The following is a 24,748-nucleotide window of genomic DNA, read 5'->3' as shown; positions in this document are numbered from 1 at the left end:
GCTCAACAGAGAAGCTCAATCATCAGATGAGCTCAACAGAAACAAAATCCTGCCAGAGCAGGCCTGTGATCAGGTAACAAATACACAGCCTATTGCAAAGAAAGCTCCCCTGGATTAAAGGCAACATTGTTAATTGTGCAGATCGCCAGGTGAGACAGTGATGGATGGTTGTTTTGGATCAGGCATTCTTTTCAGGATTGTCACACGTCCAGGTGCGTCTTTTTAGGGTGTGTATTGGCTCATTTGCTCTGTTTCGATTCAGGGACTAGACTGATTCGATCGTTGCACTGGCGTTAGTTGCGTTTGCCGCAACGCAGCTGCCTGTTCATTTTCTATGGAACGCGTCAAACCGTTAATGACGCCCCCGCAAAGCATTTTCGGTAGGCGGTGCATCCGTTTGAGCAGTTGCGTCGCGTCCAAAAGTTGACCGCAGCTCAACTTTATGCAAATAAATCCGTCAGACGAGAAGTCACTGTCCAATGGGGAGCGAATGGGGTCCGTGCCAATCAATCAATCAATCGCGTTGACGTCAGTGGATCCCAGGCGTGAGTCATCCTAGGAATATGGTGCTGGTTCGGCCCAAACCAGCATGCCCGGTCACTGAGAACCATTGAACATCAGCAACGTATTATGTCGGTTGCTGAGGGTCCCAGCTGTGGAGATGTTCCGAGTTAAAGTTCAGAGTCAGGTGTCAGGTGTTGAAATCTGAAACCATATTCTCTATGTCATTGTTTGTGTCTCTTGTTCCCTGTTTAGTTCCTTGTTTTATTTTGAAGTTCCTGTCTTGTCTTCCTGTGCTCTCCCTCCTGTGGTTACCTCATGTGTCTGATTGGACCACCTGTGTCTGGTTTGTCCCTTGTGTTTTTAAACTCACTGTTTTCTCATTGTCCTTTGTCGGTTCGTCTGTGTTGATGCAGTGTGCCTGTGTCTTCCTGGTACTTCAGTGAGTTCTAATTCATCTTTTGTGGTATCTTCCGCTTTTTCAGTTTCTGTTTTTTTGGGTCCAGTTTCTTACAAACCCTGACACTATAATAGTCTACTTGCCAAAAATGAGTACCCGGAAATGTTGAGTACCCCAAAGTTTTATGTTAGAAATATATAGTATGGGTCCCCAGTATTCAGAAACTGCCGGATGCTAACTTATATATATTGGGCAATTAGCACAATTGACATAATTAGCATAAATTAGCATAGTTTCCTATATGGGCAATATTTCAACAAAATTGACTTGGCTGATCTGGGCAATATTGGAGTGGTTTTAGGGGTTATTGATGATGCTGAATCCATTTCTGACATTTTCAAAATTCAAAATGGCTGTCTAAACCGGAAGGGACCAGATTGAAATCCATCAAAATCGGCCCACTGGCGGTTTAAATCTGGTCACTACCGGTTTAGACAGCCATTTTGAATTTTGAAAATGTCAGAAATGGATTCAGCATCATCAATAACCCCTAAAACCACTCCAATATTGCCCAGATCAGCCAAGTCAATTTTGCTGAAATATTGCCCATATAGGAAACTATGCTAATTTATGCTAATTATGTCAATTGTGCTAATTGCCCAATATATATAAATTAGCATCCTGCAGTTTCTGAATACTGGAGACCCATACTATCTATTTCTAACATAAAACTTTGGGGTACTCAACATTTCCGGGTTCACAATGGGGCCCTATGGGCTGGCAAGTAGACTATAAAGAATATACTGAAAGCTGCAGTTCACCCCTGATGGTCCGTCAGTGTTTGTCTATGGTTCAGTTTGGAGAGAGGCAGTAGTCTCTAGTGCTGTTGTACTTCCTGAGTCTTGGCTATCAGAGCAGCACAGGGTGGCTAATCAGGTTGGTTTGGCACGGTTGTAGTTCACCATATTTTAGGGATGTACCCAATCCTGATTTTTGGAGTTCTGCCGAATACTGAATCCACTGTTTAAAGATTCAGCCGAATCCAAACCAAACACCATCCTACTCCCATCATTGGCCCATTCAGTGAACACATTTTAATGAGGCAAACATCACATGGTGTGTTTTATTCTATCTGTAAAAATAGAATGGGAAATGCTCACACTCAGAGAACATCACCAAACATTTAAGCTTCAAGTCATTCAGGATACAAGCTTTAGCATTTTTTCTTATTCAAAACAAAAAACAAAAAAACAATGAACAGTTTTCGGCTTACATTAGAGCAGAGTGACTGACAGACCCGTGTTTCAGACCAAACACTCTATGTAAGTGATTGCTGTCGGAAGATATAACTATTTAAGACTTATATTAACACAAATATTCCGCTTACTTCTGCTTTAAAATAACTTTGTTGGTTTAAAATTTCCGGGATAGCGATGCTAATTTCCGATTGCCAGTCTATGGTGTTTTCCACTATATGTGAGCATCAAGCTAGCTGACTCCATAATTAGTTTGTGATAATTACAGTGATGCTGGCTGTGCTGAGAGTGCATTGAATGTTGTCGTTCAGGGATCATCATTACGTCGATCTGTGTAGGGCAGGCGAGGGGTTCTGTTCGGTTGATGTTCTAATATTCAGCAGAAACCGAACCTCATCAAATAGAACAAAATTCGACAGAAACCGAATCCTTGATTCGATATGGCAGTGATTAAGGGCTGTCCTTTGTTTCAGACTACAAGGGCTGTTTCCCTTGCAGGAACTTTTGGGTCATTTTTACAAGTCGTGGCCGTTAGCACGTCTCCATAGTAGGAACTCCTCTGGAAGGACGATCTCCCAGAACTTTCACAGGGGCTAGACGAGTCCCTGCCTTGGGGTAGGTACTCTGGGTGGCACCAAAAACTCCTGGGTGGGGGATGAGGTTTACTTGGTGCTGATTGGGTATACTGTACTCAGAGCAGGATGTGTCACCAACAGAAAGCGCCAAAACAAGCAGCTAAGTAAAAGAGAAACTGTCACACAACAATTACGTGACAATTGGAACTTTTGCACGTGTTTACTACTCTACTCATCCTACTCTGCAGTGGAGACAGTGGGCCAAGTGAGAGGACGTTCCTGTAAGGTTACTCCCTCTTCAACTAAGGAACTTTCTTAGTGGAACCAGGACTGATGTTATAATAAACTTTGAATGTGAGGGGGGGGCGGCAATTTGGTCCAGTGGTTAAGAAGGAGGTTCTGGCTTTGATTCCCAGGCCCCTTAAAGCTTATTTACTTACTCACTTCCTAACCCAACGCTGCTGCCCAATGACACGGCCATCACCTTGCGTCAGTCCGATCGCTCCCTCAGAGCGTTATGCCTATGGTGCATGTTCTACTAAATAACCAGTTTTTGACCGACTTTCAAATGGTTTGGTTTGTTATGAACATCAGAAATACAGTTATGATACTGCATACTTTAAATTCCTAATAATTTTAATCATGTACTTTTCTATGAAAGTAACATTATAGGAACATTATGTAGATAGTTAAAGTAAATACGCATAGTCTACGCATAGTCCGATCCACCCCCTTGGTACAGACAATGGATAGATGGATGGATGGACTACTTTGACTCATGTCTATGACTCAAACACAGCAGAACCAGAAGTCTTCCAGCAGTTGTTCAGATATTCTACTCAAAACCAGCACCTCATACTGGCAGGAGGTGGAGAATTCATTAGAATACACTGCATGGGAACCAGATCAGACTTAGTTAGTTAGTTAGTTAGTTTTATTTGTCCACAATGTGGAGATTTGTTTTGATCTGCGTGGGACCACCAGAGGCCACCCAGCCATCCCACTCTGGATGATGTATCCACATGGCACCATGAATGAATGAGAGTAAAAAAAGATGAAGCCAGTTTGCGGTAGTAGGGATATGAAGCTGTCAAATGAACGTGGCGCTAACTGCACATCCGTCGCTCGTCTTGCCTTTGAAGCACGGCGGCAGATCAGACACATCAGTACAATCGCTGCTTGTCACCAGGAACAATCGCATCTTGAAATAACACAAACAGCCGTGTTCAAAGAGCAGACATGAAAAGATGACATGACAAGAGTTCTGAACAGTGTGTGTGAGAATGTGTGTGTGTGCGTGTGTGTGTGTGAGGGAGAGAAAGACAGTTTTGCGGCGACAGAATAAAGGAGAAGTTTTACCTGAGGAGCAGGGGAGGGGAGGGATTTAATATGAATACAACTACTGTAGAAGAAAGGCAAAGAGAGAGGGAGAGGGAGTGAGGAGGAACAGTGAGACAGGCGGGGGAAGGGAGGGAGGGAGGGAGAGAGGGAGAGAGGGAGGGAGGGAGGGAGAAGGACAGACTTTAACTGTCTGAAGGACAAAGCTACTGACCCGCGGATCATTCAGAGGATTGCCTTTCAGTTTTAGAGCAAGGTCAGGCTGCTTATTTTACCTTACTGTTTTCACTAATCTGTTTTTTGTGTGACACAAACAAACACTGAGGCCGTGTACACACACCCCCACACACGCACACACACACACACACACACACACACACACACACACACACACACACACACACACACACACACACACACATATGCACACTCATGCAGACACTGAAACTAAGCCTTCCCATATTGCCTTGAAATAATAATCTAACAGCCGATGTAGGCTTTGCTATCAATAAACATTAGACGTGCAGGCTGGGTGCCTACATGGGTATCACACCACCCTGCACCTGTCAGGAATTATAATTATAGGAGGCTTCACGTCTGGGCTGAATCCTGATGTTACTGCCTTCAAATGAATAAAAACAGCCGTAGCTTAATGCTTTGATCTATTGTTAGACCGACGTAGTGTAACAACCTAAAAAATCAGCCTGGGTCTTATATTCTTATATTGACAGGCCTTAATGAGCTGACGGTCGGTGGCTGTTGTTTGGCAGCTCATTAGTAGCCACACTGCATTTATGTCAACACGATAAGTGACAGTGCTGGGGAGCTATGGACGTCCCCTGGGACCCAGCAGCACGCATGGAGGGGACATGTTGGTGGTGGTGGAGCTCCTGATGGAGCGCTGAGGACTGATGGTTATGACTCAGTGGGGTCCAGTGTTGGGCATGTTATTTTTAAAAAGTCATAAGTTATGGTTAAAGCAGAAGTAAGTGATATATTTGTGTTAATATAAGTCTTAAATAGTTATATCTTCCGACAGCAATCACTTACATAGAGTATTTGGTCTGAAACACGGGTCTGTCAGTCACTCCGCTCTGCTCTGGGCCGAGGAGAAAACATTTATCGTATCCTACAGTTTTTATCCAATGAGGAGAGAGAACGGCATGCAGGGCTGTGTGTGCAGCCAAGGAACGCCGTGAATGTGGCGACGTAGGGACGAGGACTGTTATGGTGCGTTCAAGGAAACTCGTATTTTTCCGACCGTGAAGTCGTACCAGTTCGATCTGGTACGACTTCACCGGTCAGAAGTTACAAGTGGCCGTTATAGTGACTTTCACCGGTAAAACAGGTCGGAAAAACACGAGTGGGTTGCCTGGAACGCTACAAAGTCGTAAGTTGTGACTTGAAGCTGTAATTTACGATTTCAAAAGCCTGCCTGGAACGCAGCATTAGCGAAAACGACCAGACCACTTACTTCTGCTTTAATACGCTACCAAGTTAGTAACTGAATTACTACATTATAAAAGTAACTAATTACCGGTACCAAGAAAATGACTTGGACTCGCCCCTCTAAAACCATGCACGTTTATCTGGAACTAACCGACTCACTCAGTATTCCTCCACACAGGCAGGCTGTGCAACGCTGCTACTGAGTGAGTTGGTTAGTTCCAGGTAAACGGCTTTTTTCCGACTAGTTGATAGACTGAAAAAAAAGTGTATATAACATACACTTTAACGGGTGTATTATTTTGTGACGGGACTTCTTGAGTCAAGTAACGGTGCATTTTATTGTTGGCATTATGCACCTTTTTCCGAAGTTTCCATGGTTGTGGTAAATGCATGGATTTTTTTTTTCAATGAAAATCTGTAAAACACCAGCATTAATAGATCCATGCAATTACCACAACTAGGACAACGACTGAAACCATGGAAACATAAACATAGAATTCCAGCTTCCGGTTTTGACGGAATAAGGTGGTTAACGGGGGAAACAGTAACTGTTTGGATTACTCGTTACTGAAAAAAGTAGCTAACACTGTTATTTTATAACTCTGTTATTCCCACCACTGCTGAGGAGTGATGGTTTTAACTCCCAGTGTGGTGTGAGAGTAGGGCTGCTATGAAACACTGGGCTAAAATACTGCTCTAAAAGCAGAGTAATCTGCCGTCAGTGTGTGTGGAGTGTGAGGGAGTGTATGTATAAGGGGGGGGGGGGGGGGTTAAAGTTCCTCAGTGTGTTCCATGCTGATCTGATAATGAGTGAGCAGGGTCAATAGGATGTTAACAGCCCCATGGGAACGGCTGCTGGTGGATGGGTGGAGGAAGGACGAGGGCCCAGGGACACTGCGCTGTGTTTTCACTGTCCTCGCTCACCACTGTGTGTGTGTGTGTGTGTGTGAGTAGCAGGGGACAGTGAGGTGCCTCTGTCCCTGATATTTGACTCTTTAGCTCAGCACCTGCTTTGTCCTCCCAGTGAATCCTCAGTCAAATGAAGCAGCTAGCCCAATCTGCAACCAACACCAACACTGCCTTTGTCACACACACACACACACACACACACACACACACACACACACACACACACACACACACACACACACACACACACACACACACACACACACAGATTACACACATCACATGTCCACTATTATATCAAAAACACACAAGAGAAACCTCGTGCTGCCTTCACTGACAGGCTTGTTTTTATACTTTCACTCAGGGTATTAGCAGCAGACTGTATGTGACTGATTATTCATGCAAATGGACCACAGCCAGTGAATGGGAGCATTAGCAGAGCCATGAACCACAAGGTGAAGGAGTAATTGGATCATCCAAACATAAGTAATAAAGCTCCATAGGCTGCTATGAGACACGTCAGCTGTGTGTGTGTGAGCGGGAAACCTCCTGTTACACATGTTAGCTGACAGTGTGCATGGCACACACACGCACACACACAGTTTTTTTTGTTTTGTTTTTTTTACTTATTTGCTGACAAAAGGAAAAAAAGTTTTTAATATAACTTGATTTATAATAAGGTACGCAAAATTAGCTAAGCTTCAGTCTACACATTTTAGGTTTAAATGTCTATTGTCTTTATTTACTTGTTGTTTATTTTCATTTGCGTATTTTCTGTTTTGTTACCTTTTTTTCAGACCCTGTCAAGCTGCTGTATTAAAGTTGAAATATAATTTCTATTGTACAATGAGGTGCCACCATGTCAAGGCCGAAATAAACTAAACCAAACTAAACAGTATTAGTGTTAGTGTTGAACCAGTGGGTCACTATTGGTAAAAGAAAAACCCACACACTTATATATAGGAACTAGTAGATATGTGTATATATATACATATATACATATATATATATATATATATAGTGTTGAACCAGTGGGTCAATATTGGTTAAAAAAATGAATAATAATAATAATTATATATATATATATATATACTATATATATATATATGGATGCCTTTTATCTCTGACAAGTGGATGAAAGAAGAAGATAGAGGGTGAGGGGAGGTGCACGCAGCTCTGAAAAAACATTGCATGTTGTGTTGGCAGGCGCTCCAGTCAAATCCCTTGGCAGTTCAGAGATGCTTTTTTTTTTTTTTCTCCCCCCCTCCACAAGACCCCGCCTTTGCCATCTGATATTCAAATGCAGAGGAAACTGGAGGAGAGCTCCTCCCAGACCACCCGCAGAACCGTCAGGGATTAGTCAAAGAGCACCAACTAGGTCAACAAGATGCAGGGCCAGTGCATGTACAGGGGGGACATGAGGCAACTCACCCACAGAGGAGCCGGCCTAGTCTTGCCTGCGTTCCTATTCACACGCGCAAACTGTCTCTCTCTCTTTCTCTTTGTCTCTCTCTGTCTCTCTTACACACACACACACACACAAACGCTGCGCTCTCACACAGAGGCAGCCACGCTTACGCAGTGACCTGTTTTCTCGTACTTTAGACAGTTATCCCAAAAAAAAAACAACAACTCCAAAATTCCTCTTGATTTCTCTCCTTCAGAGCGAGCGTACGGAGTTAATCAGCAGATATGAGGACAGGCGTAGGGAGATGTAAACATTCCCACTGGTGTCAGCAGCCTCACAATTCACTCTCTGGCAGAACATTTGCTTTGCAGAGTGAAAGCAAAATGAGGAAACAGCCAGAGATTTTAATAACCGAAGATGTCCTTTTTTTTTTTTTTTTTTTTTTTAAATGTGTCATTTCCTGTCTAAACTTTGTAAGTTCAGGTCATGTGGACTGTGGAATAACAGTAACACCTTCACCAGCAGCTCCAGGCAGAATGGCGTGGAGCTTTTTCCTTTCTTTGTGCTTTTCTTTCTTTTCTTTTTTCTATAATCAGACAACATGGGTGCTTATGAGGCCTATTTTTCTCTGCAGACTTTAGACACTGCTGAATGAGAAAGCAGACACCACCCCTATTGTGAAGCCACCATCATGATATCCCTTTTGGAAAGCGCTGCGTTGCGTGTTGATCCTTGATCGGTCAGCTCATTGGCTGAGAAACTCAACACGGAGGCGCTGCTCTAAATAACACTGACATACCTGGACAGTGACTGTAGTATCAACTGTCTGGGCATCAATACCCCCGAAGACATTTGTCAACATCCCACGATGACCTCAGTCAGATATAGGGTTGCTCACCCGGAGCACGTTTGGTTAAATAACTCAAGAGTGTTTGTTGTGGGTCTGGTGGGAAAGTAAACTGAGCAGGGAGGGGCAGGGTCACGGCGTCCAGCGCCTCCTCACACCTCTGACCGCAGGTGTGACCCATGGAGCAGCCAGTTAAAGGGATACTTCACCCAAAATCGATAATTCACCAATTTTATACTCAGCATCATGCCAACAAAGGGTTAGGAGAACTTTCGGAGTCATCTGTCTTGGTATGGAGGTATCTGGATATCTATAGCGTGTGTTTGGACGATTCAAAATTTAACTCTATCCGCCGCCATTAAATTAAATTTCCGTTGCCTGGCGGTGCGTGGTGCAGTGGTTAAAGCGGCAGCCATGTAGAGGCTACAGTCCTCAACGCAGGCGTTCCCGGTTCAAATCCCGCGTCGGGCAGACCTTTCCTGCATGTCATTCTCTCTCTGCCTCCCCCTTTCCTGTCTATCTCACTATATGAGCTATCAAATAAAAGCCAAAAAATATACTGTAAAAAAAAATTCCGTTGCCAGCCGGAACCCCCTGGAACTCCAAAAGGGATTTGATAACTCTGAAAGTTCTCCAAACCCTTCCTTGGTGCAAATTGGTGAATTGTTTATTTTGGGTGAAGTATCCCTTTAAGCTGTGGCTTGATGATTATGATGATTAGTAACCACCTTCCTTTCAGTGGTTACTCCGATCATCTGACAATGATCGCGTGATCAGAACAGTGTGATGATGTGGAAATGAAGCAGCTCAGTAGTAACAGACTATACATGGATGTGTGGCAGGTTGTAACTTGTGAATCATTAAGCAGCAGGTGAATGAACACAAGTGAAGCTACTTTGTAAACATCCATTTAGGTTAAGTTGTAGTTCAGGCAGAGATAATTGGAAGCTAACAGGCTAGGCTATGAGAATGTAGTTAAGTTAGCTTACTGTGGAGAAGTAGCCTATAGGCTACAAACAATCTAGTCTAGTCCAGCCCTTTCATATGGCGTCCACTACAGTGGACAGAAATTCGGAAGGCATTTTCAACTATTAATGTTTTAGTATTGTGTCCCAAATATCAGAAGGCACTCTCCTAAACTCTTTTCTACAGTCGTACATGACTAACCCCCTTGTTTTTGTTGTTTCTTTTTTGTTGTGTTTATAGTATAGTATAGTATAGTATAGTATAGTATAGTATAGTATAGTAAAACATACTGATTTTGTCATGTGTCTGTGTAACTGCCTCAGAAATAAAGACGTTTTTCTGTCATTTACTGTTCATTTGCTTCACAACTGGATACCAGAAATGGTGGAATGTTTTCATTTGTGTGACTGACATTTGGAAACCAATCAATACACCTTAAAAGCTTTGACCATTAAATTTGTTTTGAGTCAGCCTCTCTGCACCACGTACACTTCAGTGGCGATGGTATCTTCTGGTGCTTAAAAGCGCAGGCCTACATTTGTCTCAACGAGCAGATAATGCAAAGTGCTGATGTCTTATTTCATCACTGGGATAATAAAAGTAGCAGAGCGTCATTGAGGTGTGCTCTCCACAGCACTACACCTGTGCCTGTGACAGTGGCAGCTGTGACTTTCATGTATCTCCTCTCTCTCAGTGCTGCACTGTACTCACTTATCTATCTCATCTGTCAGACACAGTTTCATCTTCCTGACACACTCCAAGGACAGAAGTAGAATATTTACCGAGACGACTGTTTAGCATGTCTGCCGTAATCCACTCATAATCACTGGTGTCTGTTTGTTTTGAGCAGAGGTCACAGATTTTCTCCCTGAAGCCGTAGTGTGTTTGCACCAATAAAAGACAGTTTCTGTGGTTAATCAGTGATCTGCTCCTCATGAGGTTACAGTGAGGATGACTCTGTTCAAAGTTTAGCCGGCTCAGGCACTGACCTTGTCAGAGTGACTTTAACAAGTGAAGGCAGAACTTTGCACTTCATAATACAGTCCAGTGAATGAATCAGGCTGATCATCTGAACACATTCAAATAAAGCTACAGCGACAGAGGGAAACAATTCATTCAACGTATTCATTTATTCACTTCTGGATTCAAACAAACCAAGCAAAATAAACACAAGTTGTTGTTGTTTTTTTCTTGCTGCGTCATGTGTTTTTTTTTTTTTCAGCAGAAGCTTCCTGCAGCTGTAAATGTGGGGAATGTCACAACCGCCCCTCACTCATTCCAGTTCAAAGGTTACAGTATGGTGTGACTTCAAGTTGGCCCTCCCACCGCTGCAGCTCGCACCTGCCTCCTCCTCCTCCCCACTCACCAAAACCTTGGGAGGCAATGTGGCTGAAACGCTGAAGCAGGGGTCAAAGGTCAAAGGTTAATGTCTCCTGACACTGTGGCTCCCCTCCCTCTGAGAAAATCAGGCGTCTGAAGCTAAACTCTGCTGTGTTTGTGGAGAGACAACCTTTGGCCACATGTTATATACTATGTTGGCCTTTACATTAGAATACTGAGTCCTGCTCTGATTTAAAGAGGGTGGGGGGGGGCCGATTAGACTTTATTCCTGGGTGGAGGAGCAAATCAAATCTGCATTTGCCATCCGAAGATATGAATGATTATCCGCCCTGGTGACCACTCAGTGAACCCACGCTGAGGCAAAGGTGAATCACACATGAACCGCTTATATTACAGTGTCATACTGGTGGAATGTGTGGGCGTGTGGCAGTCGATAAAGATATAAACACAACCCATTTGTTGTGTTAAATCTTACATTTTCTGTGGACCTCGATGGATGAGAGATGGGTGGGGCTGTTCAAGTTTGTGTTTATATGTTAATGTATACTCTGTATACTAAATCAAAATGTCAATAAACACATGTTTTTAAAAAAAAAATCTTACATTTTGCTTTCACACAGAATTTGTTTATTTTGAAAATCTGTATCTGGGTCGTGTTGTGTGCTTGAAAACAGAGGGACATAAAGCTGCTTCAGGCCCTTCTGGCTGCAAGGAAAAAAATCCATTACCAGAAAGTGGTTAAATCCAACACCACCTACAATTGAGGATTGGCACGGAATAACTCAAAGATTCAAAATGGAAAAGCTGACCTATTGTTTGAGAATCAAAAAGGTTAAAGGGATAGTTCAACATTTTGGCAAATTGGTGCATTGCCATAATCGCTATAGTCATAGCAGTAGGTTTGTTACCTTTAATTGTCGGTGCAAGCTATTTCTAGAACGGTGGAGCAGAGCGGCGAGCTGCTCAGAGCTACGCTACGGAGGCTCATGGGATTTCTTGGTTTCCCTCATCAAACTCATCAAATACACAATCCAACAACTCCAAAACGCTCTGGTGGACAAGTTGTGACCTGCATATTCACCACGCTATGAGGTAGAAAACTGCAATTATGCAGGAGGACAAACTGTGACTTTTACGGACTCTTGTTGCCCACCTGTATGCATGAATGATTGTAGGGGGAAAAAAACTGGAAAAGGACGATAGGAAATACCAATTTTGTATTTTTTTTTATTGTCAAGTCTGTTTGAAAATGCCTTTTCCAAACAAAAAAAGAATTTGTTTATATTTGCAAAACAATCTGTCCCTGAATGGTACTTCAGTCCAGCCCAGAACTTAATATGACACTGTGTTAACAGGATTGTGAAAAGCCGGCCGTGTAAAACATCAAAGTCCATTTACTGATGATGGTTTAACGCTCGTTGACCTCCCTGTTTGTAAAGAGCCACACTTTCCAAATTTCCTTCACCTCTTGTGTCCCAGGCCACAGCTGGATCAACCGGCCCGTTAACATCTGCATGCTGCCTTCTTTGTCCACGAGCGCGTTCATTCGCTCACATAAGTCAGATCGCGACAAAATGTTTTTTTGTCAGCCGCAGTCTGCTCCCTCGGGGGTCAACCACATTTCAGTGAAAAGCTGCGAGGGCAAAGTTCAACGCACTCTGGCCGGTGGGAGGAATGACAGGAGGGGTATTGTATCTCCACTTATGTGGCATTCAAGGTCAAAGATGAAAGGTCGCTGGCGTTCAGAGGGGTTACGAGGTAAGATACCGTCCAAATGAAGTGGAGCCGCTCTGCTCATCTGACTGAGACCAAGGAATAAAGACAACAACAATAAATACACAAACATCAACTTTTATGAACAGCACTTTGGTGAGGACTTTGATCACACTCAAACTGCTGCTGTATACAACATGCAAATTGCAGTTAACACCTAACAGCAGTCTCTCCAGTTTACCTGAATGACACCTGAACTGAAGCCTGTTTTAAGCACCTCGGTGAGGATACAGCAGGTGAGGAGGCACTGCGTCCAAGTGGCTGAAAAGAGTGACCAGCAGCACAGCAGGATGTGACACACAGAGCCCAGGGAGGAGGGGCCCTCACCCACCTCACACACATCCCACTCTGCATTTGAAAAGAGAGAGAGAACCACAGACAGGGATGGTAGTAGCAGGTTATGCTGTCTTTTCTTTTTCATGACACGGATGTTTCCTCAGAGACATTTGTTCAAGGCCGTTGTGAGATGACAAGCTCCAGACCAGTGGACCTGATAACAAAGATTAGCACAAGATGTCAGGGAGGGGGGAAAACAGAGAGCGCTCAGAGCTGCACTCATAATGGCCGACTGGTGTCAGAACTGTTTCTCCACAAAGCTTGAAGCTGCATTTTAGGTCATTGATGGAATTTCCATGAGTACGTCTGCTGTTTGTGAATGACATGCTGCTTCACACCTCAGTCACACACACACACACACACACACACACACACACACACACACACACCTGGGCACTGCCTCTGTGCCTGCCATGTGTCATCTATGTTGCTCATTCTCTCCACTGGGTTTCTGTGAGCTGAGACTGGCAGTAAATCTCTACCAGTGTATTCTATTCTATCCTATTTTCTATTGTATTGTATTTTTTTCTGTTGTGTTGTGTTGTATTTTATTGTATTGTATTGTATTTTTTCTCCTATTGTATTGTATTCTATTCTATTTTTTCTGTTGTATATTGTATTGTATTGTATTCTCTTTCAAGCAAAGGCCTAAAGAGTCAGTATGTTTATGTAACGGATGTGCACTCACTCCACCCATAAAAGACGTGCTAACCAGTCTGCCAAGTTGTTGACAACCTCTTGGCGAAGAGGTTAGCATCGTCGCCTCCGGAGCGGGAGGTCATGGGATCGAACCCCACCTAGGGCAGGCCGTGAGAAACATAACGCAGAGGGCCAGATATGACATCGGCTACATTTACATGCAGAGCTTAATCGAGCTATGCTCAAAATTTGATTTTGGCGTAATCAGACTTCTGTCCCTGTCCTAGTTTACATGCAACTGAGAAAATGTAATCACAGACGGGAACGTGTCCTCCTCCTCAGCACCAGGTGGCGATATGTGTCGTTTCAGCGGGTTAATGCAGAACCTTTTCCGGTTGACCTGTTAGCCAGGTGGTAGACCGGCATTTTCAAACAACAGCCAGATGGTTAATGGTACAGTTTTGTTCATCTTGTACGTAATGTGCACGTTACTTATTATGCTGATAAGGTGCATGCTATCCCGCGTGGTCATAGTGATTTCGAGAGGCAGAAAAGAACGCTGTAACGCTACAACAATGGCTTCTGCGACCGGCTTTCTTGGATGTTTTTTGTTCCAGGGTCTGGAGCATGCACACATGCGTTGTCCGGGTAAACTCTGATTAAGGTCAAAGTAAGAAAGTCAAATTCCAATCACATTATCTGGGTGTCTTAATCGGAGTTGGAGAACTCAGATATTAGTCGGACTAATGCGTTTACATTCACTCAGTTGTCCAATTATAGTTGGATTAAGGCAATAATTTGGTTATTTTCAAGCATCATTTAAACATACTCACTGTTTTCAGAGTCACTGACTAAAATGTTCTGGGCTCTTCACATACGTATAACTCTGTATTTAACATTATGTCTACATTGCTATGTTCATTTTAAACACAGCTCATTTACTGTGTTTTAACCACTTGTCCACATTGCTCCAGAGTTTTCTAACAGTGAAAACAGAGCGTTTTGGAAACTCCATGGGAGCGTTGTAGTCTGGATGGGTGAGAAGGGAGACATTTGGAAATAATGATGTACTAGACGCCTACAGCTGCTCCTGCTCTCCGATTTGATCTCACCTGCCTCAATGAGATAAAACAACATGGATAATGATGAAAAACAACCGATTGTTTTAAATCACTGATTTAAAAATGAAAAAAACGCACTAGTGTGGAGATAAAGGACATTCTATTAACCAACTTTTGTTAAAAGAGAGGTGAAGGCATAATTGTGGATTCTTTTTTCTCTTATTAACTTGTGTTTCATTGTTTAATATAAAACACAACACATAAAGGTGGTGTACTGTAGGGTGATGAACAACTCTATAGTGAGCAAACAACAGGAAGAATCTTTATTCTAAGGATGGAAATAACAGAGAATGTATTCATATATGAACAGACTCAAGCCACCTCCATATGTTTTGGTTTTAAAATGGAATATTTTACCTCCATATCAGAAACTATCTCCATCATAGTGACAGACCTGGAAACACATCACATGACCATCCACACACTGGGCATGTGTAAGCCTGTGTAAACAGGATGCAGATCATTTTCTCTGCAGTTGATTGGTTTCTGAAAACAGTGTGAATGAAGAATGACAAAGGCGTTTGTGGTGTTATAATGCAGCTTGCAACCCAACCCTGGAGTTTTCAAACTGAAATAGGACCAACAGAGACGTTTCAGAGCAGTGTGGGCACCAGGAGTAAATGTTCTGGTGAGAACACAGAATAAAATGACACACAGTCAAGAACAACACACCGAACACCGCCAAAAACAATTACATTAATTATTATTATTTTTAACAGTTTTATTAATAGTTACAGTAATTATTAATCATACCTTTAACAAAACTAATGAGGGCCCTAACACCTCCAGTGGAGGGAGAGTGGAAGCAGTAGCATGTAATAGGTCACCGTAAATCAGAACTGATAAAACAGCCTCAATCCAGCTGTTTCCCACAGAGCAAAGGGAAATGTGTTTTTTTTTATACGGTATGACAAGTACCCAATTTTAGGTTTTATTTATTGGAAGTATGTCAATGTGAAATTTAAAGGTGAGTTTTTAATCCAATCAGTTGGACACTATGTCCTCTTGGAGTGGTGATAAGTCAACCATCATGTGTAAAATGTCTGGATCTTGAAAACTTCATGTACTTGGTCTCATCTACACTGACAACTAATTTCAGGGTAAAATGTGAATGTTGATATTAAACCCTATCAATATGAATGGTACCTTAAAGGGACACTCCATTGAATCTTGTGAAAACACTGCATCTTACATTTCCAATATGTAACAGCATCTTTTAACACTGTTTTCTAGACTGCCTGTTAAAAAGCTCAAACTGAGAAGACCCTGACGACATCATCAGGGTTTTATGACCCTCAATAGAGTTATTAGCTGTTGTTGTCACTGGCTGAGTGGTGGGGTGGTAACTAACCACTTAACTAAACAGTATGTGTAAAGCCAGTGGGCTGGCCCTTTAAGTCATTGTTCAAAACTATCAGCTGCTATTTACTGCAGCTACAAACTTAAACAGCCTCCTTAACCTCCTGACTTAATGTTAATGTAACTGTATCCTGGTATAATGGTTTCTAGCTTTACATTAAAGGGATAGTTTAACATTTTGGCAAATTGCCTATTGCCATAATCCTTATAGTCATAGCGGTAGGTTCATTACCTTTAATTATTGGTGCAAGTTGTTTTGAGATCCGTGGGGCAGAGACGCAAGCTGCTCAGTGAACACAATGGAGGTGAATGGTATCGGTCCCCTGTTCCTCAAAACTCATCTAGTACATAATCCAACAACTCCAAAACACTCTCATAGACAAGTTGTGACCTGCACATTCACCACGCTATGAAATAATAATTTTACATTACGAGATGGAGTTGTTTTCGAGGCAAATGTATAGCCGGAACTACATTCCAGACATGGCTGCCTGGTGGAGTGATTTCAAAAGCACAAGTAGTTCTGAGTAGCCTATTTGCTTCATGTGTTGTAATGTTACATGTATAATTATTAATTATACATGATTATTTCATAGCCTGGTGAATGTGCAGGTCACAACTTGTCCACAAGAGCATTTTGGAGTTGTTGGATTGTGTAATAGATGAGTTTTGAGAGACAGGGGACCGGTACCATTCACCTCCATTGTGTTCACTGAGCAGCCCATGTCTCTGCCACGGGAATCTCAAAACAACATGCACCAATAATTAAACATAATGAACCTACCCCTATCACTAGCCTACAGGGATTATGGCAATAGGGGAATTTGCCAAATTGTTGAACTATCCCTTTAATAATATAAAGACATTACAATTAAAATGTAATTAAAATATGTAATAAGTCTAATAATAACTAGTCAAAACAAAATAAACATGGAAATAAAAAACGCAAGACATGATTGTTATGGTATCCTATTTAATGTTATCATGGCAGCCAGTTTGATGCAGGGCGGGGGGAGGGGGAGCAGACTGAGCCGTGTTCCTTTAAGGGTGGTGTCGGCGGCAGCAGAGGAGGAGCAGTGTGGCTGTCTCCACTCACTTCTCCACAGCGAGGAGACTCCGAGAATAAACAATTCACATCGACGCTCCGCCGCTCTCCGCCGCACCGACTATACCTACACAGACGAGGCGGCTTTTTTTTCCGGGACTAATGTTTTGACTTTGAAAGCATCTCGTGTTTTTTTTTTTTTTTTTTTTTTCTGTTTCCTGTCCCTAAGTGTCGAGACAGATGCGACCGTTTTTCATTGGATTTGCCTCCCTCCTGTCGAATAACAACGATGCGCCTCCTCGGCTGACTGTGGGGTGGATCAACGCAGGTAGGGATCTGTGTGCTGCCCGGAACCGCGCTGTCATATGTGGGCAACTGTTATTACTGCTGGGGGTGGAAATAGGCGGTGTGTGTATGTGTATGTGTATGTGTTGTGTGTGTTGTGCCCGGGGCCGCGGTGTAGACGGTTGACGGCTAAATGTGCCGTTTTGTCGAGCAAAGGTTGTGTATATGTGTACGTGTGTATGTGCGCGCGCGTCGTCATGGAGAACGGGCTCGTGTGGATTTAGCGCTGAAAAAGCTGCATAAAGAACAAGTGAGGGATAACCGTGTATGTGTGTGTGTGTGTGTGTGAGAGAGAGAGGCTGTGGGCTTCACAGTGAGCCCACAGTGATAACAAGCCTGTGCGTGTGCGTGTGTCTCCTGTGTGTGTGTCCGTGGACCAGCAGCTTCGGCCTCCAGCACATTTCTCCGTGGAAATGTGGCTAATTTAGCAACGTCCGTGATACTAGCGGAGCGACGCAGTTTAAGCTAATAATATCAAAGTGTTTTTTTTTTTTTTTTTTTTTTTTTACTATTACCGACACTGACACACATACACATAGGCTACATATATAGCTACACGTCATACACACACATCGCTGCCCTGGTCATAGGAGTTGTAATGTAACGTTAGCGCCTTTAATACACTCAATCACGTCGAGTCAGAACAGCAGCAGGCTTTTATTGTGAAGTATTGTTAGCAGCACCACCGACGGGAAACACTTCACAGCTGCACTGTTTGTGTGAACGGCTACTTTAGAAGGTTTTGTGAGTGAGGGGCTAAAGGGCCTGAGTACAGCTCGGTGTGTTTGGGGTGTAAATAGGTGTTAGGATACAGCTGTGCCCTGGATAAGTGAGGTGGTCATGGGTGTCCTCCTCCTCCTCCTCCTCCTGTGTTCCTGAACGCAACACGGCCTTCAAGGGATTTCTCCAGACTTGGCACAAACCTTCACCCAGTCTCCAGGATGAAGCGATTAGATTGTGGTGGTCAACGCTCGCTCTGACCTCCTGTCTGTCTGTACCCACGCCGGTGTGAGGGCAGCACCTCAGGAAAGCCTTCAGGGGGTGGGTGGTGGGGGGGTTTCTTCAAATATGGGCCCCCGAAAAACGTTGGCTGGCTCACGTCGGACCCCAGGATGAATTGATTAGATTCCGGCGGTTTAAAGGTCGAGGTTGCCGTGACCTCGCATGTTTCCCACTCTTGTGAAAGTGATATATCAGAGGGTGCCTGGAGGGGATTTCATCAGGTCTACATCTGGCACAGATGTTCACACAGACTCAAGGATGAACTGATTAGAGTTTGATAGTCAAAGGTCGAAGGTGAAGGTGCTAGCTCACAAAACATGTTTTTGAACCTCAGAATTCATATGCTAATTCTGACGAGCCCGCGGAGAAGCTGATTCCAGATCTCCCTTTATATAACGCGTGTCTTCATTTACAGTATTTTACCTTCCATGACCACCTGCTGCATGTACGGCGTCTAGGTGAAGTCATGGCTCAGGCAGCGAGCCACATATTAGTCTGTCCCCACCCCGCCATCCTAAAAACAGCAGGCTGTTCCTTCAGGTTTGGATCTGGTTCAGAGTGCAGGCCGAGGGAGCAGCAGCGTGTTGGAGCTGGTTAGCTGCAGCCTGTCACGTCACGGTGTCATCGTGTCAGATAATGTTTTGATGAGTTCAAAGACTCTGGGATGTTTTTTTCCAGTCAGTGCCAGGGAAGCTTTGTGAATGGCCCTTTTCTTTTTTTGTTGCGTAGGTGTTCCATTTCCTGAAATGTCCTGTTGCTTCACTGGACTTCGCACCCGGCATGAAGGCGAAAGGTCACGGGCTGAAGTTTGCTCTGAGTTCCAACAGGAGGGCAGGGTGAGCGTGTCTTCAGTCCAGCCTGACACAGCTCCCAATAACAGCCTGTGTTTTTTTTTAGGGTCATTGTTTTCAAAGAGAAGTTAAAGTTTTTAAAGCCTTCTGAATACTGGGCTCTTGTCTTTTAGCCTTTCTTTTGTCCAGCATTTAAGCTCCCTAATTATCCGACCTGAACTTCCAACAGTAGGCTATGTCTGCCTGCCGCCGAGGTGGCACTTATTATTTCGGGGGGGGGGGGGGTGGGCTGGATGCAGCTGGATTTGACTGAGCTGTCTGCTGAAGTCCAGGGAGCTGCTGACTGATGGGCACAAGCCCGTGACATTCAGGACATTCAAATGTCCACATGCAAATAATATTGGTGCTGCTAAACAGTCACAAGATTGAACTCTGCACCCTGCACTCTTGTGAACCGGCTGCCTCTAAGGACACACAGTCTTATCTGCCATCATAACACCACTGCTGCTGTATTCAAGTGGCATGTTTTGACGTGTGTGTGTGTGTGTGTACACATTCATGCAGGTGTGCTCTAGTGCTCTCTGCATGTTTTATTTCATTTTTATTTATAGATGAGGCTTTTTGTCACATGGAAACTGAATTCCCCTAACGCTGCTATATCTGCTCACAGTGGTTGTGTATTACTGTAACTGGATCCTCCCTCTCCTTCTTGTTTCTGTCTTTCTATTCACTAGACTTACTGACTAATTTACATATCACACCTCAGATACTGACTTCTGTCAGTTTGTTTCTTCTCAGTCTGTCCACCCAGCTGCTGAATCAAGCTTCATCTTCTATCTTATCCTATCATGCAGCTTGTTGTTTTGCTCGTAGCTTGACTGGTTTGATGTAGTTGTGTATTTGTGTTCAGATGATATCTCAGATACAGAAGCACATGCCCGGTCCAACCATTAGGCCTGTGCCAGCTCAGCTTGTCTGTGAGTCTGTCAGTCACACCGTCAGGAGACTCCGAGGCCGTCGTCATCCTCGCCTTTTTTCTTCTTCACAAATAAACAAAACAAATTATGTAATCTACACAAACATGATTTGTGCGTTTACTGCAGTTTCTGATTCATAATAGATCTGGGAGCTGCCCAGCTCTGGTGTTCTTGGCCACTGAACATTGTTCAAGGGCACGGTGACAGTTAGTTTGTTGAGGAGGAGCTTGGACCGCGGCGGCCCCGGTGGCGGAATCAAACCGGGAGACCTGCAGTGGATCACAGGGCTCATTCACCTACTGATCTGAGCCCTGTGATGTCTGTGTGCGACGTGAATTAGGCCAAATAATTTTACAGTGTAGTTTATCAGTGGACACTTTGTTCTAATAACAGAGCTGCTATTCAACATCTGATATGTCTACACACAAACACACACAACTCAGCATCATGTCTTCAGACCGCGACAGGACAAGTGCATAAAGTTGTCCTGTGATGTAGCTGAGCACAGTACTGGAGCTGCACTAAGATACATAAATAGTAGTACTGATAACAATGAGTTATTATTATCAGGCTCTTTTGTAGATTGTTTTCATTGAGGGGCAGGAGAGATGTTTATTGGTCACTAACTTACAAACTTCAAGACCATAATTTATATGTTTAGTACTAGGCCTGCAGGATATGAGCAAGATGTGCGATGACACTGTTCAATATTGCGATGACGATGTGACTTCCGATAAATAAGCAAGTGTGCATATTATCCATACAGTTCCTGGGTCTTTCTGTTTTAACACGTATCCTCAAACACTGAATAGAATAATATAAAAAAAATACACTGAACATACTTTTATTGAACAAATTGCACATGAATAATCAATCAGTTAAACATAACGTTAATTTAACCCTCTCCTTACTCATCACATTTAAAAAAACGATGCTTTAAGCACACATGTTCATATTGCGATGACAATGAAAATATGATAAATTGGTCATCCTTAATGTTTAGCCCACATTTTTCCCCACATATTTATCCTCTGATGCTACAATCCACAACGGGGACAACAAACACGGTCAGGTTTAGATTTTAAACCTCTTGTGCAACAGGACTGAGTAACTGCTCTCCTCACTGTGGCCAGTTTTGATTAGATGATTAGAATATAGCATGTTTGTGGTTGGTCAGATCAAGTGTTTAATGTCAGTGAGTTTGAGGGTGAAGCTGGGTGAGTTGTGCTTTCTGCTGTTTGAGCTCCCTCCCACTGAGCCTGCTCACAGGACGGCTCCTCCAGCCAGGCCTCTGTTACAGCAGCACTATCTCATTCAAAGGCAACCACATTGAATGGGACTCATTGTGATGACGAGGCAGGAACTGCTGCCTGCCTGCGCTCCTGGATGCAGGGCTGGGATGGCGAGAAGGCGTGGAAGAAAGATGGACGCCTCCGCCGCAAACCCCCGAGAGCTGCAGCTAGCCAGAGCTCATCTGTTGAATGACTCCCCCCTCCTCCCCCTCCTCCTTCCACCCTCACCTCCAACTCTCAGACCCTCCTCCTTCATGCTTTCACCTCGGCCTTGGTGCAATGACAGGGCCCCTCAATTATCGCCACTGATTGATCGCTGCTGATTGCAATAGCTGTGAATTATTTAGACTTTGCTGAAACCTGCTCGGGGAATATGAAGTAGCCTGAGAGAGAGAGAGAGAGAGAGAGAGGCAGAGATGCTGCGGGGTCAGATAGATGACATGTTGCCCGTATGAAGCGTGTGAACAGCTGTGGAAGCCCCGCTCGGTGCGTTGACATGCACAGCTACGTCGAGCTCTGCTCACAGCTAGCGTTGGGCGTCTTGTTGGGCGAATTCTGTCCATGTCTAAGTTTACATGCAACGGGGGAAAAAATCGAATAGTTGACGGAAACATGTCAGGCAATGTGTGTGATTTCAGTGGGTTGATATGGACCCGTTGACCTATTATATCTAGAGATGTTCTGATACTTGTGCTGTGGGTATTGGCTAATACCAATGTGTTATTTAAAAAATAATAATGTGTGTGCATATGTCATATATACTACAAGGCCTGCATGGTTGTGACATGATTACTATTGTTGTAAGGCCTGGATCAGGTTAAACCCCTTGTAAACATTAATGAATACAGCAAAAGAAAGATGTAACTTTTATTGTCTAGTTTGACAGTCAGACATGGCTGAAAAAGAACAAATATAATCTAGGAATAAATAACAATTCATGAAAAAACGCTTAAGTGCAGCCACAGTGAGTGTTTTCACACATACTGGTAGTGATGCATTGTTTCACTTTTCAGGTCATACACAGGTTTTTTATCTATTTTTTTTTATTTAACCTCTATTTAACCAGGCAGTTCATTAAGAACAAGTTCTTATTGTGATGGTCTAACAAAAGCACAAGCTGGGGGTAAGAGGGCTGTGAAAGAAAAAGGATTGGTTAGAGGCAACAGCACAAAAATCACAGCTATTCAGACATACAGCAAGGCAACAGAGACGGGCGGTGATAAACAAAGCAGAAAAGCGCGTCCGAACGCACCACTGGCAGAGCGTCATGTTTCCATGACGACTGACCAGAAAATGATGTGCAGTACGTCATGTTTACATGACTCCAGATTGTAAAAATACACTGGATGCAATGGATGCCATGGCATACACAAGTATGTGGGTTATTTGTAGCACTGCTCATTTTGTTTTATATACAGATCGCTCCAGTTGGACTGTAGCTGCGCTAATGGAGCTAATACACTTATTGTATTGGATTGGTGCCTGGACTCCAATACTGACCAATACCAATGCCTGCATTTCCGGCAGTATCGTAGGCATTTCCGATACTGGTATCAGAATCGGAACAGCTCTACTGCTCGCTATCCTTCGTTTGTTATAGTGATTTCGCGAGGCAGACGAGAACACTGTATACTATTGGAGGGTTACAAGAACAGTGTTTCTTCTATGCTATACCTTGTGTCGTCTCTACGTACTGTTGAGGAGCATGCGGAAATGCATTGTCCAGTATCAGTCAGATTAAGGCGCATCATCTGGGCGTTTTAGTCAGATCTGGAGAAGTCTAGTCTCAGTTGGACTAACGTGTTTACATGCACTTCAGTTGTCCAGTTACAGACGGATTAAGGCCATACTTTGTGTTTTCAGGTGCCATGTAAACATACTGTCTTTGAGCAGCGTGCCTCTTGTTCTCCCCGTGTCTGCATGGGTTTCCTCCGGGTGCTCCGGTTTCCCCCACCACTAAAAACATGTCGGCTAGGTTAATCCTCCAGTCAGTGCCCCTGACCAAAGGCACTGGCTCATAATCTGGAGTTGGTCCCCGGGCGCTGCACCGCGGCTGCCCACTGCTCCTCAGGGATGGGTTAAATGCAGAGAAAGAATTTCACTGTACTAGCTGTATATGTGACTAATAATAAAGTACCTTAATGTGGTGGTAAGGTGGCTAACACCTCTGCACCGACTCCTGGTCCTTGAAGGCGCAGCTGAGCAGCACACCTCCTAGGTAACGCGAGAGGAGCCGACTCCCTTTCCCACCTCCCAACCCCCCCTATGGCCTGGCTGGTGTGGTCACAGCAGTGGAGTGGAGTGCAAGTGACTCTCTCTCCTGCTCCTGTAGCAGAGCCCCGGGGCGGTGGAGGTGCAGCAGGAAAGGTTTGCCCGCCCGCCGTGGCCAGCGCTGCCAGGATGCTGCAGTTAGACGAAGGGGAAGGTCTCTGCTTTACCACAAGCAGGGCCAATGTCACATGCCTGACAGAGTGTGTGTGTTGCAAGGGGAATGCGAGGACGGGCAGACAAGCATACACGACCTGTGATGGAGAGTTTGGGTAAAAGACAAAAATGTCGGCTCAGTCCCTGCATGTTTGTAGCCGTTGTTTCGCTCAGCTGTGATAATACAGTGCTTGATCCCAGGGATCATGGCAAACATGGATTTACTTGAGCCTTACTTCAGACAGACCAGTCTGTGGCGAGCCCCCCCCCCCCCCGCATGCACCTACCGCGCCAGGCGGCTATTTCTGTAGCCTTCCCCGTATCATCGCATATGTCCCTGACACGGGTCTGAAAGGGCCTAAGGGTTGAGGGCTAGAACAATAGGTCACAAAGTCCACCGACAGGTCAGCTGTTATTCAACTGTGTCTTATTTTAAGCAGGTTATGTGGCAGCGGTGCAGGAAGGAGACGGGGGCTAAGTGAAAATGCCACTCATTCCTGAAGAGTCTCCGGCCCCCGTCAAGGTTAGCGGCTTGTCTTTTGCGAGTTGAGGGATTGATGCATGAGCTCGTCTGGCGTTGAATTCAAAGTCCAAGGCTGTCACAGGCAGCAGCTCGCTCTCTGACTCTCTCCCCCCTCCCCTCCCCTCCTGTCC

General features: G+C 44.1%; 1 protein-coding gene across 1 annotated transcript in view; it reads left to right on the top strand.

Annotated features, from left to right (window-relative positions):
- Positions 1-17,282: 17,282 nt before the first annotated feature.
- Positions 17,283-24,748, top strand: part of nrip1b (nuclear receptor interacting protein 1b) — a 57,935-nt gene continuing 50,469 nt past the window's right edge. The window contains exon 1 of the mRNA XM_085798776.1: positions 17,283-17,591. The gene's annotated coding sequence lies outside the window, so the exon portion shown is untranslated. The remainder of the gene's footprint in view (positions 17,592-24,748) is intronic.

Source organism: Trachurus japonicus, chromosome 14 (genome assembly GCF_045865225.1).
Source record: "Trachurus japonicus isolate A0001 chromosome 14, Traja_1.0".
In the NCBI taxonomy this organism is placed as follows: domain Eukaryota; kingdom Metazoa; phylum Chordata; class Actinopteri; order Carangiformes; family Carangidae; genus Trachurus; species Trachurus japonicus.
Note: the sequence above shows the minus strand (reverse complement) of the source record. Positions and strands in the feature narration are given on the sequence as shown.